This window comes from Papaver somniferum, chromosome 9 (assembly GCF_003573695.1).
Source record: "Papaver somniferum cultivar HN1 chromosome 9, ASM357369v1, whole genome shotgun sequence".
Classification (NCBI taxonomy): domain Eukaryota; kingdom Viridiplantae; phylum Streptophyta; class Magnoliopsida; order Ranunculales; family Papaveraceae; genus Papaver; species Papaver somniferum.
In genome coordinates this window covers 71,548,424-71,564,331 of record NC_039366.1, presented here as the reverse complement: position 1 = coordinate 71,564,331, position 15,908 = coordinate 71,548,424, and the positions used below count along the sequence as shown (strand labels likewise).

The window sequence follows — 15,908 nt, the reverse complement described above, 5'->3', positions numbered from 1 at the left end:
TGCAGTCAAGAAGAGAATCCCAGACCAATTTTCCATGTCTGCAAGAGATTCCGTTTTGTGGAAGTGTAATCGTGTCAAGCATGCACATGATTATTTATTGGTGGTTCCCATTAGTGGGCTTAATCAATTCCTCGGACCTAGACAGTTCAAATCTGTGCTTTGCTACCGCCTTGGCATCCCATTGTTTGTTGAAAATAGCTTATGCTCAAGTTGTAACAAATCTATGGACATCTTCGGAGACCATGCGCTTCATTGTGCTAAAGATGTTGGGAGTAAGTTCCGACATGATCTTGTTCGTGATGTGGTTGTATACATTTGTTACAAAGCTAATGTACCTGCACGCAAGGAAGTCTCTCTCGATATTCTATCAGACGATGACAAGGATTTGAAGCCTGCTGACATTCTTGTTCTCAACTGGGAGAATGGTCGAGATGTTTGTATGGATGTCACAGGGGTCTCGCCCTTTGATGGTGATGGCATTCGCTCTTTTGCTCCAGGAAAAGCTATTTCTAGTGTGATATCTCATAAACGCACTAAATACCCGGACAAGTGCACTTCACTTGGATATGGTCTGGGGGTCCTAGATTTTTCCACTTTAGGAGAACTTGGTGAAGATACTTTGTGTTTTTTTTAAGCGCTTAAAGAACTGTCTAGTTTGTAATGACGCTGGTAGTGGTTTGGGTAGTTTTATTTTTCATAGATTAGGTATCGCTATTCAAAGAGGAGTTGGAGCACAACTTGTGGCCAGGCTACCAACCAAAAGCTCTGTATGAGTTCCTTTCATTTTATATTATAATTAATTAATTACTTTTGTCAATTAATTTTATTAATTCAGTAACTATATTCTGACCGTTTTCTTTGTGACTGGTGAGAGGATTTTATGTGTGCTTTAAAGCCTGATTTATTCTCATTAAAAACGTATTGATTATTTTCTGAGTTATAAAAAGACAGTTTTTGTAGAAAATGAAGATACAGAGTTTTACTTATATTGAGTTTTGAGCAAGTGTTAGAAAGAGTGATAGTTGGTTCGATTTCTCAAGGTGCAGAGAAATCGATCAAGAGAGTATCAGCTGTTTTATCCCATAAGGTTTTCGACAAGTTTTTGACTGCTAGCACAATCAAGAGGCAGAGTCACGAAACACCTCAGCTGTTTGAGATACGTTTTGTTTTTTTGTGCAATGTTTCCAACAATTTTAAGGTGATTGATTTTGATATGGAGGTTGAAAAGAAGCGTGTTGATGATACCAACAAGCCTTTCAAATTTGAAGGGCTGCATTTTAGAAGATGGAAGCAAAAGATGTTCTTTTATCTCAAACTCATGAAGCTGCATATGATTGTGTCGACTGTTCATCGTGGAACCCTAGAAACTGCTGCTTATAAGACGAGTGTTGATAAGACAAGTACCTCTGCTGCTGTTGATGCAGGTGCTGCTTCTACTGATCCACCTCCTACCTGTGGTGCCAAAGAAGTTGTTTCTCAAACTCCTGAAGAGAAACAGAATGCCATTGACAAATGGGTCGATGATGACTTTGATTGTAAAAAATACATTCTTAATGCATTATCTGATGGTTTATATGAGTGTTATTCAACTTTTGAAACTGCTAAAGATGTATGGTATGCATTACAGAAAAAATATGACACCGAGGAAGCTGGTTCAAAGAAGTATGTTGTTAGCCGGTATTTGAAATACCAAATGGTGGATGATAGCTCAGTTGTTGCACAGTCTCATGAACTTCAGAACATTTCCCATGAAATTCTGACCGAAGGTATGAAAGTTGATGAAAAATTTCAAGTTGCTCTAATGATTGACAAGTTACCACCTAACTGGAAAGATTTTCATAATTCTTTGCGTCACAAGTCTAAATAGTTTTCTCTTGAAAGTTTGATTGTTAAGCTCAGGGTTGAAGAAGAAGCTCGGAAACAAGATAGGAAGGAAGAGATTCTCATTGTTTCTAACAATAAGAATCAGACTCATCCGAGTTTGAAACCTAAGAAAAATAACCTGAAACCTAACCCGAACCAAAAGAAAGGAGGAAGTCCTAATCAAAACAAGAACCAACACCCATCAAGAAATGGACAAAATTCCAATTCTGAGTTTCTTTGTTATACCTGTAATAAACCAAACCACATGGCTAGGAATTGCAGGTTTAACAAGGAAAAGAATAACGCACAAGCTAATGTTGTGGGTGACGTTATAATTTCCATAGTCTCTGATCCATAGTTCTACATGGTTGGTGGATCTGATGGGTGGTGAATAGACAGTGGTTCTTCGCGTCATTGTTGTTTTGGTTGGTCCATGTTTAAGACTTATGCTGAAACCAAGGATAAGAAAGTGTTGTTGAGAGACTCTCACAACACTGTGGTAAAAGGTTCTGGTACGGTAGAGTTGAAGTTTACTTATGGGAAGACTCTCATGCTGAAAGATTTCCTTCACACTCCAGAAATGAGAAAGAACCTTGTTTCCGGCTATCTTCTCAACAAGATCGGTTGTATCAAACTATTGGGTCTAATATTTACACTATAACTAAGAATAAGAGTTTTGTAGGAAAGGGTTATGCTACTGATGGAATGTTTAAGATTAATGTTGATGCTATGAATAAAATTGATTCTTCTGCTTATATGGTTTGCAATTTTAATGTTTGGCATGGTAGGCTTTGTCATGTGGGTAAAATGTTAGTAAGTAACATGAGCAAGTTAGGTGTTTTCCTGAACTCTCTGAAAATGAATTTGAAAAATGTGAATATTGTAGTCAAGCAAAAATAACCAAGGCTTCACATAAATTTATTGTAAGAGAATCCAGACCACTAGACTTAATACATTCTGATTTATGTGAATATGAAGGTACCCTAACTAGAAATGGCAAGAGATATATCATGACATTCATTGATGATTGTTCTAATTATACCTATGTTTATTTGTTGAGCCATAAGAATGAAGCTATTAAAAAGTTTAAGATACTAATTGCTGAAATTGAAAATCAATTTGGTAGAAAAATTAAGAGGTTTCGTAGTGATAGAGGCACTGAATATGATTCTGCTCCTTTTACTGAAATTTATCAAACTAATGGCATAATACATGAAAAAAATGCTCCATATAATCCTCAAATGAATGGAAAAGTTGAAAGAAAGAATCGTACACTGTCTGAACTTATTGTTGCTTGTTTGCTTAGTTCTGGTGCTGCTTCTTATTGGTGGGGTGAATGTTTGTTAACTGTTTGCCATGTTTTGAACCGCATTCCCAATAATAAAACCATGATATCTCCTTATGAACTTTGGAGAAATAGAAAACCTAATATATGTTATTTCAGAGTTTGGGGTTGCATAGCTTTTCTTAGAAAACCTGATCCTAAAAGACATAAGTTAGAAAGTAGAGCTTATGAATGTGTTTTATTGGTTATGCTCAAAACAGTAAAGCTTATAGGTTCTTTGATATTAATAATAAGGTTATTATTGAATTTATTGATGTTGATTTCTTTGAAGAGAGCTTTCCTTTTTAAATCTAGAAATAGTGTGGGTAATAGTGGGGGTTCTATACCTAGTGTTGATTATGAACCTAGATTAGAAGAACATAGAAGTGAAGAAACTAGGATCACTAAAGTTGAACCTAGACGCATTAAAAGAGCTAGGACTGAGACAAAAGATCCTGATTTTGAATTTTATGTCGTAGAGGAAGAACCTTCTAACTTACAAGAGGTGTTTAGTTCTGCAGAGTCTAGTTTCTGGCAAGAAGTTGTAGATAATGAATGGGATTCTCATATGTCTAATGGAACTTGGTGTATAGTAGATTTACCTCCTGGTGGTAAGCCTATAGGTTGTAAATGGATTTTGAAAAAGAAACTCAAACCTGATGGAGCGGTAGATAAGTTCAAGGCTAGACTGGTTGCTAAAGGATTTAAGCAACGAGAGAGCGTAGACTTTTTTTATACTTATTCTCCTGTTACTAGATTAACATCTATACGTGTTTTGATTGTTGTTGTTGCTGCTCATAATCTTGTTATTCACCAAATGGATGTTAAAACTGCTTTTTTGAATGGCGAACTAGAAGAGGAAATTTACATGGAACAACCTGAAGGTTTTTTTATTCTTGGACAAGAACATAAAGTATGTAAGCTAGAAAAATCTCTTTATGGTTTGAACCAAGCTCCTAAATAATGGCATGAGAAATTTGATAATTTAATGATTTCAAATAACTTCAAAATTAATGAGGTGACAAATGCATCTACTATAAATCTGAGAATGATGTGTGCGTGACTGTTTGCTTGTATGTAGATGACTTGCTGATATTTGGTTCCAATCTATTTGTTGTCAATGAAACTAAAAACATACTTAGTTCGAATTTTGACATGAAAGATTTGGGTGAAGCTAGTGTAATCTTGGGAATCAAAATAACTAGAACTAATAGTGGTATTTGTTTAGACCAATCTCACTACGTTAAAAACATTCTGAGGAAGTATGAATATTTTGATTACAAACCTGTTTGTACTCCGTTTGATCCTAATGTAAATTGTTTATGAATACTGAAGAAAGTGTTAGACAATCTGAATATGCTAGTATAATTGGCAGTATGCGTTATGCAACTGATTGTACTAGATCAGACATTGCATATGCAGTGGGAGTTCTGTGAAGGTTTACCAGTAATCCTAGTTTGGAACACTGGGATGCTATTGAGAGGGTTATGCGGTATCTGAAAAGAACCACAAACCTAGGGTTACACTATCAAAGGTATCCCGCAGTCCTTGAAGGATTTAGCGATGCTAATTGGAACACTCTGTCAGATGATTCCAAGACAACCAGTGGATATGTTTTTACTATTTTTAGGGGCGATGTATCTTGGAGATCAAAGAAACAGACAATTATAGTCCAATTTACAATGGAGGCTGAATCGATGGTACTAGCAGCAGCTAGTGAAGAGGCAGGATGGCTGAAAAGTATGTTGTCAGAATTCCTGTATGGGAAAAGCCAATACCAGCCACTTTGATCCACTGCTATAGTACCGCGGCTACCAGAGTAGTAGAGAATTGTTATAATAACAATAAGAATCGACGAATACGTCGAAAGCACGACACAGTTAGAGAATTTCTCACAACTGGTGTTGTTAGAGTAGATCATGTAAGATCTGAAGGAAACTTAGTTGATCATTTGACGAAAGGACTAGCAAGAGAAAAGGTATGTAATACCTCTAAAAGCATGGGACTTTTGCCCGTTAGAAGTTGAGTCATTTGTAATGGATACCGAACCTAGAAATATGTTCAAAGGGACTAGACGAAGTTAAAAATGATATGATAGAGTCATGCATTCCCATAGCATGATATTCTAAAGTGGTAAACAGGTTGAGTGTTTTAACTCTTAATGATGTCTATAGCTCTTAAGTTAGAGTGGGATACACATGAGTATTCTTGATAGACTCACCTATACGAATCTGAAGGTGTGGCCGCCTTCTATAGGAAATTGGGCATTTCTCTAGATCATTTGTCAAAAAAGGGATAAACACATGGCCTTAATGTGCGAACTTAAGGACTTTACTCTAGATATAGTTGTGTGTGTTAAATAATCTAGTATTAGTTAGAGTTCAAGACGTGAGTTACTCTAGTCACCTGGTACTTAGAAATTTAACACTATGCAGAGGTTCAAGTCGAAAGGTACCTTTGCATATGCACAACTATACAACACTTTCTCAATGTTTTTGAAATATAAGTGGGGGATTGTTGGGGTATATATTTAAAAACATAATTTTGTAATTTTATGCCAAAGTTAGAAAGATAGTGTGGTGGTATTATTTTGAGCTCCCACAGTATATGCATGAGTTCAAATCCCACCCCATACATTTCCACTAGGGTATATATAATATATACTATATACTATATACTTATATTATATTAGTCCGGGAGCAGGGTCTTGGGAGGTCAGCTGATCCAGAAACTTATTTTTGTCGTTTTTAACTTAGACTTTCAAAACGTATTTTAAGTAATTACTATTGTCAATTAATTTTAATAATTCAGTAGTTATATTCTAATTGTTTTCTTTGTAACTCGTGATAGGATTTTATTTGTGCTTTAAAGCCTGATTTATTCTCATTAAAAACGTATTGATTATTTTTTGAGTTATAAAAAGACAGTTTTTGGAGAAGATGAAGATACAGAGTTTTACATCTATTGAGTTCTGAGCAAGTGTTAGAAAGAGTGATAGTTGGTTCGATTTCTCAAGGTGCGGATAAATCGATCAAGAAAGTATCAACTGTTTTATCCCATAGGGTTTTCGACAAGTTTTTGACTGTTAGCACAATCAAAAGTCAAAGTCGCGAAACACCTTAAAGATAGCGATCTAGTCCGCGACTCAGTTGTTTGAGATTCGTTTTGTTTTTTTGTGCATTGTTTCCAACACTTGCCAAGTCGGGCAGTTACCCTTACTAGGTTTCGCTCAAGAGAGAACCTTCCTAGTGGTTGTATCAAGAAACATATGAGAATCCCTCTTGAAAGTGGGCTGGGATTTGGTAGATTTTGAAAGAACCGTTTTTTAGGGACCATGGTTTTTTTGGGGGGATCATGATCTTATTAGGCCAACCTCCCTATATTTATAAGGGGTGTCCTAAAGTTAGGTAAATACACATTCACCCTTTACTTTAATTTAAATCAAAACTAATCTAATAACTATATAAATCTAATCATATGTATCTAATCTAAATAAATCTATTAACCAAAATCAAAATCAAAATAAAAAACAGGGGGAATAAAAAAAAGTTAGTTTTGAAAAAAAAATTATTCTCTTCTTCTTCTCTTTTTCCTTGTTCGATTGAAAAATGAGTATTAACCATCAAAATGAGTTGAAAATGGAAGTTGCAGAGAGAAGTTCGGCTAGAAATTATGTGAAAAACTTTGTCCAACTAACCGAACCTAATGGAAATGATGAACATGAAGAACAATTTGGCTATTTCGCAAAAATAATTCCTAACCGAACCTTAGTTCGATTACGCCGCAAAAAACATTTCCCAACCGAACCCTAATAGTTCGGTTAGTTGCAAAAAACATTTCCCAACCGAACCCTAATAGTTCGGTTAGTTGCAAAAAACATTTCCCAACTGAACTTTGGTTCGGTCATTTCGCCAAATATTTCCCAACAAAACATCAGTTCGTTACGTTGCAAAAAACATTTTCTAACCGAACTACTGAATCCTAATAGTTCAGTTACGTCGCAAAAAACATTTCCCAACTGAACCCTAGGTTCGGTTAGTTGAAAAAAAACATTTCCCAACCGAATTTTAGTTCAGTCATTTCGCAAAATATTTCCCAACTGAACATTAGTTCGGTTACGTTGCAAAAAACATTTCCCAACCGAACTAGTTAATTATGTTAAGGGGTAATTTTAGTTAACCTAATGATACAACTTTTTTTTTAATTATTTAGTTTAATTTTTTTTTGATTTAACCTTGCACTAATCAATAATTATGTTAACCTAATGATACAACTAATCATTACACTAACTTAATTGAAATGGACAATTTTGGTATTAATATAAATATTTAGATAAGGGATGATCTATATTTATTTCTAATGTCTTACCCAAAGTAAAATAATGGTCCCAGAAAAAAGGCTGGTCCCAAAAAAAAACCGTTCTTTTGAAACCAACCCCTAGTTGATTGCGTATAAACCTACTTGGCCTTTGTTTGCTTTTGTCTCTTTCACAAGGCCCGAAACTTTAGAAATTAGCAGTAGTTCACGCAGTATGTTCTTTATGCTTCAATTTCCCCTACCACCTCACAAATATGAAGTAGGAATTCCAAATAAAATAAAAAAAATGGGAGATTAAACCATCCTTTAACGATTAATGTCTCTGTGTCACTTCTATAAATAGTGTTTTTTAATCATCTCATCATCATCCTAAGTAAGATGGTGTCTTTGTAACCAACATCTGTAAACCCCTCTCATCTTCTCAAGCCACTTAAGCATTTATAAGAAAATTTGGAACAGAAGCCCAAATTCCTTCGAAGGTTTTCGCCACTAGTTAAACTTCTTTTTAAAAGTGAGATTTCTCTCTTCTTTTCTTTTTCTCCTTTTCTTTTTTGAAGAATTGTTTAGAGAGAACAAGGAACTTCCACATGATTAGCTCACTCACTAGGACGTCGCCGGTAAAAACAAAAATGTCACGTACAAAATCCAAAAATCCAAACAATATACACCTTCTAATAATATAACCGTCCCTGTGAAACACTCCGTGAAAGGATTTTTTATCACTTGGAGTTTTCCGAGTCATTGTGTTGAATGAGTAGGTGGGGGTAACGGGGTTGGTGGAAAGGAAAATCTTTAATTTCGTACCAAACAACGAAGAAAAATTGCATCCAACACTTTGTGTTACCCGTCTCTCCCTCCTCTATTTATACAATTATACCCAAGAAAACATATATTAAAATTAGGAATTACCAATAGGTACTATTATTATGGGCCTAATTAATGGCAGGTCCACCGTTAAGAGCCTGTTAACCGTCAGTCCATAATAAGAAACAGAAAATAATTTTGGACCCAAGTTTTTATTCACAGGTCTTGCCACACGTGTGTCAGGAAATTGGAGCGTTCAAAATACCGAAAAAGCCCATAATATATATTTATGGTGGAACCAGTCCTAATTCATTTATTTTCATTTTCTTTCTCGGTTTGAAGAGCTCTGGCGACTCGCGATGAAGATTCTTGCTAGGTCTTTGATCGACAGATCAGTTTTTGCACCTAAGATTTAGTTTCCTGGATTTAATCTTCTTTATCTCCTTCGATTGATTATTCCAACAACCCCAAAAAATGATGAGATGCTTGATTTAGTCTTATTTTCATTTTTTTTTGGTATGTTGGACGCTCCAATTTCCTAGCACACGTGTGGCAGGACCTGTGAATAAAAACTTGGGTCCAAAATTCTTTTCTGTTTCTTATTATGGACCGACGATTAACAGGCTCTTAACGGTGGACCTGCCATTAACTACACCCATAATAATAGTACCTATTGGTAATTCCTACTTCTAAAGATGCATGAATCCGAGCAAAAGATATAAAGATCAGACAGTACCCACATGCTCACACTGTCTTGGTGGTTTAAAAACACTATAAGTTTGCTAGTAGAAAAAAATAAAAAGCAGTTTTCATAACTCTCAATCTGTAAATTTTGGTCTCCCACATACTCCAGTCCTTCAATCACTTCTTACCTGAAAACAAATTCTAAGGTCCTGAAATGAGTTCAGAGGATCCGCAGCATCGCCAACTCCATGGCTTCTTCTTTCCACTCATGGCTTATGGGCACATGATTCCAATGTTTGACATTGCAAGGATGTTTGCTTCTCGAGGTGTTAAGGCCACCATAATTACTACTCCGGCAAACGCTTCCACCTTCTCAAACGCTACAGAAATAAATAGATTATTAAATCTCGATATCAATGTTCAAATACTTCAATTTCCTGCAAAAGAAGTTGGTTTGACGGAAGGTTGTGAAAATCTTGACGACTTGGATGCACTTGATACGATTCACACATTCCTCAAGGCTGTCAACATGCTCCAACAACCATTGGAGCGGCTCTTGGAAGATTACCAACCAGATTTCATAGTCGCTGATTTTACATTACATTGGGCGACTGAGAGTGCGGCCAAATTTGGCATCCCTCGGTTTGTCTTTCATGGAACAAATATATTCTGGCAGTGCGTTGAGCATAGCTTAAATTGCAACAAACCATTCACAGATATCACGTCTGATACAGAAATTTGTGTGGTGCCAGATTAATGGCAACTGCAAGATGAAATTTAGCTTATATAAAGACAAATCTCTTTATTGATGTTTAAAAAATCTCTCAAAACTAAACACAAGTTCTAATCTTGATCATATGATCAACCACAACTTTGGTGATCATATATATATAGAACTATGAATTCCTTTTCCTAGTCTTATTACCTTATTACATGTCTTTCCTTTTCTTAGAACTAGATGACTTCTAATTCCCTTAGGATTACATCAATTTCCTAATCTTGTCCTAACCAGCTTGTTAGTGACTTCTTTATTGAAGATTAACCAACATTCTCCCCGTTAAGCTTCAACCTTACCCGTGACATATCTTGTACTCCAATCAGTTGTCTCATTTCTTCAAACTTGATCCGAGCTAATGCCTTTGTCAGTATATCTGCTTTCTTCTCAGTTCCTGATATTTGTTCAACGTTGATGATCTCCTTCTCGATACATTCTCGTATGAAATGATACCTTTTGTGAATGTGTTTCGTCTTCCCATGAAACACTGGATTTTTAGTGAGTGCAATTGCAGACTTATTATCAATCTTGATGAGAAATTTTTCAGGTTCTCTTCCTTTGATTTCACCCAACAGTTCTTGAAGCCATATTGATTTTTTAGCTGCTTCTGTTGCAGCCATAAACTCAGCTTCACAGGATGAGAGGGCTACAGTGTCTTGCTTCTGTGAACACCATGTAATAGGTGCTTCACCTAGATAAAATATATGACCAGTTGTACCTTTTCCATCATCTTGGTCAATATTATGATTGTTGTCACTATACCCAACAATTCTTTTTGATCCTCCTCGACCATACTTCAATCCAAAACTGATTGTTCCTCTTAGATATCTCAATATCTGCTTTATTACATCACCATGAGACTTGCGTGGACTCTGCATATAACGGCTTGCTACTCGCACAGAGAAATCCAAGTCCGGTCTTGTGTGTAACAAGTATCTAAGGCATCCAACATTTCTTCTATAACTCGTTGGATCAATCTCTGCTTCTTCATGTGCCTTTGAAACTTTAAGTCCAAACTCCATTGGTATCTTAGTTGGATTACAAGTTTCAAGTCCTGCTTCTTTCAGAATTCTCCTTGCATAAGCTTCTTGTTTAATCTGAATCCCATCTATCCCTTGATGAACTTCTATGCCTATATAATATGTGAGTTTCCCAAGATCAGACATCTCAAACTTAAATGACATATCTTTCTTGAACTCACAGATCACCTTGAGAGAATTTCCAGTCACAAATAGATCATCTACATAGACTGCAATTACTAGTAGTGTCCCCTTTTCTTCTTTTCTGTATACAGAAGTTTCTTTAGAACACTTTATGAATCTCATTCCCTGTAAGATTTGATCTAACTTTGTATTCCAGGCTCGAGGGGCTTGTCTTAGACCATAGAGAGCTTTTGAAAACTTGTAAACTCTATGTTCTTGTCCTTTTACTTCAAAACCTTCTGGTTGTTCAACATACACATCTTCTCGCAATTCACCATGTAAGAATGTTGTATTAACGTCTAAGTGGTGAATTTCCCATGAGTTTGATGCAGCTTCTGCTATTAAGAGACGAATTGTCTCTAGTCTAGCAACTGGTGCGAAAACTTTATCAAAGTATATGCCTGATTCTTGAATGTATCCCTTAGCTACAAGTCTTGCCTTATATTTGTTGACAGTACCATCAGCATTCCGTTTTATTTTGAAGATCCACTTAAGACCAATCACTTTTACCCCACCTGGCTTATCAACTAGAAACCAAGTCTTGTTTCTGTTGATTGAAATAATTTCTTCTCTACATGCTTGTGTCCATTTAGTCAAGACCTTTGCTTCCTGAAAATTCCTTGGTTCATCATTAACAGAAAGTAGCATAATCTCACATTCTTCTGCAGCTTGAAGAACATAATCCTCCAGATACTGTGGCTTTTGTATCTGTTTTGTTGATTTTTGCAGTGGAATGGGTTGAGTTATTTCATCGATCTCTTCTTCTTCTTCTTCTTCTACTTCTTCTTTATTCTCAGTGTTTTCATTATTCTCTTCTTCTTCTTGATTAACATCATTGTTTCCATTGGTATTGATGATTATGGGTCCTTCGCCTTCATCAATTACTTGACCCCATCTCATGTGAAACATTCCTGGATCCCTACTTGGTCCATCATTAGTTTATTTCCAGTTCCAGTTTGCTTTTTCATCGAATACCACATCTCGACTCACTATCACTCTTTTCGTTGTTGGATTGAATAATCTGTAAGCTTTGGATCCAGGCTCAATTCCTAGATTCACAAGAGTCTGAGATCGATCATCCAGTTTCTTAAGAGTTGCAGAATCAACTTTTGCGTATGCTTTGCAACCAAACACTCTTAAATGATCTATGTTTGGTTTTTTCTTTCGCAAACTTTCATACGGAGTCATGGCTTTCAGAGCTTTCGTAGGTATCCTGTTTATTAGGTATGTGGAGTGTCGTACAGCTTCTCCCCATAGATAATTAGGTACCTACATATCCTTTAAAGAATTTCTTGTCATCTCCATTAGACTCCTGTTTCTCCTCTCCACCACTCCGTTTTGTTGTGGTAGCCCTCGAACCATCTTGTTCTGAGACATAGTTTTTAAGGTTCTGAAACTTATGTGTCCTAACCTTGCGTGCCACTTCCATGTCTGATCTTCCAGTCTCATATTCAGACACAATGGCCTTCCAATCATGAGACTTATCTTGTAGAGTCTATTCTGTGAGCGTGAGACTCTAACTAAAAGTCTTCCACTTGGGTCATGAACTGTTAGATAATCTTGTCGCATTCTAACATCACAACTAACTTCTGTAGCTTGTCCTAAACTTAGAATGTTGCTTTGTAAGTTTGCGATGAAGTAGATGTTTGTGAAAAGCTTCTGTTCTCCGGTCTTGCTCTGAAAAAGAATTGATCCTTTGCCTTCAATTTCTACAGAAGATTCATCCCCAAACTTCACTTGTCCTTTGATTTTCTCATTGAGTTAAAGTAATGTCTCTTACCAGTCATGTGATTGCTGGCTCCATTATCTAAATACCAGATTCCTTCTTTTCCATCCTTTGATTCGTAGTTCTTTGGTGTTAGTTTCCCTTCGTTTAAGAATACAACTTCGTGCATGAAAAGAGTTGTATCTGCTTCCCTTGTTTCATTCTTGTTTGCTTCTTCCATCTTTTGTATTCTTTCAGGGCATACAGAGGAGAAGTGTCATGGTTTATCACATCTGTAACAAATAATGTTTGATCTATCCTTCTTTTCTTTCCCTTGGTTTTGATCATTCTGACTTGTTGTTCTATCTTGTGAGTTAAACCTTCCTCCCCTTCCTCGGCCTCTGTTTACTCTACCACCTCTTCCATGACCTCTTCCTCTTGTCGCAGAGTTTTGTTGGTAAGAGTTTGTGTACAAGAGTTTTCCTTGAGTTTCTCCATTGTTTTCTTCATCAAGGATTCTTTCTTCATATGCTTTCAATCTTCCAATTATATCTTCATAGCTAGTCTTCTTTAAATCTAAGACTTGTTCGAGAGAAGCTATGATATGAATATACTTGGATCTTAGTAAACTATTGAGAAACTTCTTGACAAGCTTGTTCTCTTCAATAGTTTGTCCAAGTGATGCAGCTTTTGAGGCTATCTCTGATAGATTTCCTGCAAAGCTATCAATAGTATCAGTGTCTTTCATATTCACTCTTCCAAATTCAGACATTAAGGTTTGCAGACGGGCTTCTTTAACTCGATCAAATCCGAGATTACGTGCCTTTATTGCATCCCAAATTTTCTTTGAAGTTTCCTGTTCACCAACTTGTAGAACAAGACATTCTGGTATTGCTTGAAAGAGTAATCCAATGGCAACATTGTTTTTTGTCTGGGTCCAATGTACCAGGATCAATTGTTTCCCAAACTTTGTAGATCTTCATCAGTATCTTCATCCTCATGGCCCATACTGTGTAATTTGTGGTGTTGAGGATTGGACATTGGATTGGAGGTGGTGTGAAATCTTTTGCACGTATGATGGTGCTCTCGTCTCCCATGGCTCGGTGTAGACAAGCTCTGATACCAATTAATGGCAACTGCAAGATGAAACTTAGCTTATATAAAGACAACTCTCTTTACTGAAGTTTAGAAAATCTCTCAAAACTAAACACAAGCTCTAATCTTGCTCATATGATCAACCACAACTTTGGTGATCATATATATATAGAACTATGAATTCCTTTTCCTAGTCCTATTACCTTATTACATGTCTTTCCTTTTCTTAGAACTAGATGACTTCTAATTCCCTTAGGATTACATCAATTTCCTAATCTTGTCCTAACCAGCTTGTTAGTGACTTCTATATTGAAAATTAACCAACACAGATCTCCCTGATAAGATAGAGATGACTATATCACAAGTGCCTGATCCTTTTAAGGTTGAAACCTCGTTTACTGAAATGGTTCAACAATTAAGAGATTCGGAAATAAAGAGTTATGGAGTTTTAGTAAACAGTTTCTATGAGTTGGAGCCAGCTTATGCCGATTATTACAGGAACATTATGGGAAGAAGAGCATGGCAAATAGGCCCGGTTTCCCTCCGAAACAATAACAACATAGATAAAGCTCAACGAGGAAAGCGATCCACCGTCGATGAACATTATGTTTTGAACTGGCTCGACTCCAAGGAACCCAATTCAGTTCTTTACATTTGTTTCGGGAGCACTTCTAAAATGAATAATGCACAATTGTTAGAAATAGCAATGGCTCTTGAAGATCTGGAATTTTCATTTGTTTGGGTTATAAGAAAACTCAGACCAACGAAGAAAAGAGTTTTTTACCCGAATGTTTCGAAGAGAAAACGAAAGGAAAGGGTTTGATAATTAGAGAATGGGCACCACAAGTACTTATCCTTGATCATCCATCCATCGATGGGTTCATGACTCATTGTGGCTGGAACTCTATACTTGAACGTGTGAGCGCTGGGGTTCCGATGATCACATGGCCTATGTTTGCAGACCAATTATACAGTGAGATTCTTGTTACTCAGGTGCTGAAGACGGGGATTCGAGCTGGCACTCAAAAATGGAACCTATAGTTCGAAACAGATTATGCATCCACAAAGAAGGATGAGATAGAAAAGGCAATCAATCAGATAATGGGTGATGGAAAAAAAGCAAAGGAAATGAGAAGTAAAGCAAAGGAACTACGTGAATTGGCTAGAAAAGCTGTAGAAGAAGCTGGGTCGTCTAACACCGAATTTACTTCTTTACTGGATGAGTTGAGACTTTATAAAAAACCATCAACATAGAAATAAAATCATATCTTTATTTCTTTATGAAACCGTTTTTTTTTTCATTTTCTATTGAATCTTCTTGATTTTCCAATGACCAATGTGGAATGATTTTTCGGTGACAAATGTGAAATTCCACTATTAGAAGCTTAGCTACTATGCAAATTGCAATTTTCTAAGGCAAACAGTTGAAGCTATTGTGTGTCATGTTCAGCATTATTTGTTGAACTTTGTCAATCCATCAACTTTAGGCCTTTAAGATTAAAGCCACCGGTCAAGTACAAAGGTTTCTGTCGCAATTTATTTTTATAGGTGAAATAAAACCCAATAAAGAATGTGTTTAGAGCTAAAAAGAACTTTTATATAACAACCTTCTTACAAAAGATACTACTAATAACAATAATAAAATGTAAAAACTCCAAACATATTTGAACAAGTACCCAACGTGTCAAGAAAAGTTTACACCTCTGCACGCCTACAACCATTTCCAATACTTTTACCAAGATGAGATTAAAGTTATTTATGTCCTGGTTGGCCGTTAGCTAAATTCAATTTCCTCCGACTCCTCATGCACCCAAATTTATAACTAATTCCGGAGCTATGTTTTCATACGGGTTTAGGGATTATGCAATAAGAAATGAAGTATTAGTTGTGTTTATCTCATCTGTAATTTATAAATAAGTTTACATATCATGAAGAAGTTGTGAACCTACCTCCTATAAAATCATACCATTTGTACTTTTCATGAGCAATTGTCTTAACCAAAATAAGTTATTGTAGGAACAAAATGCATTTCGTTTAGTCAGTCTATTTGGCATGATTGTTTTTCAATCTTAATCAAAAACTAAAATATCCGATATCCATTGCATATCATTTTGTTTGTTGCCTCAAGGATAGAACTGA

The 15,908-nt window shown here is 36.1% G+C and overlaps 1 pseudogene; it reads left to right on the top strand.

The window, feature by feature from the left end:
* The first annotated feature begins 1,318 nt into the window (after nt 1-1,318).
* On the top strand, nt 1,319-15,023 carry LOC113312139 (annotated as a pseudogene).
* The last annotated feature ends 885 nt before the right edge of the window (nt 15,024-15,908 follow it).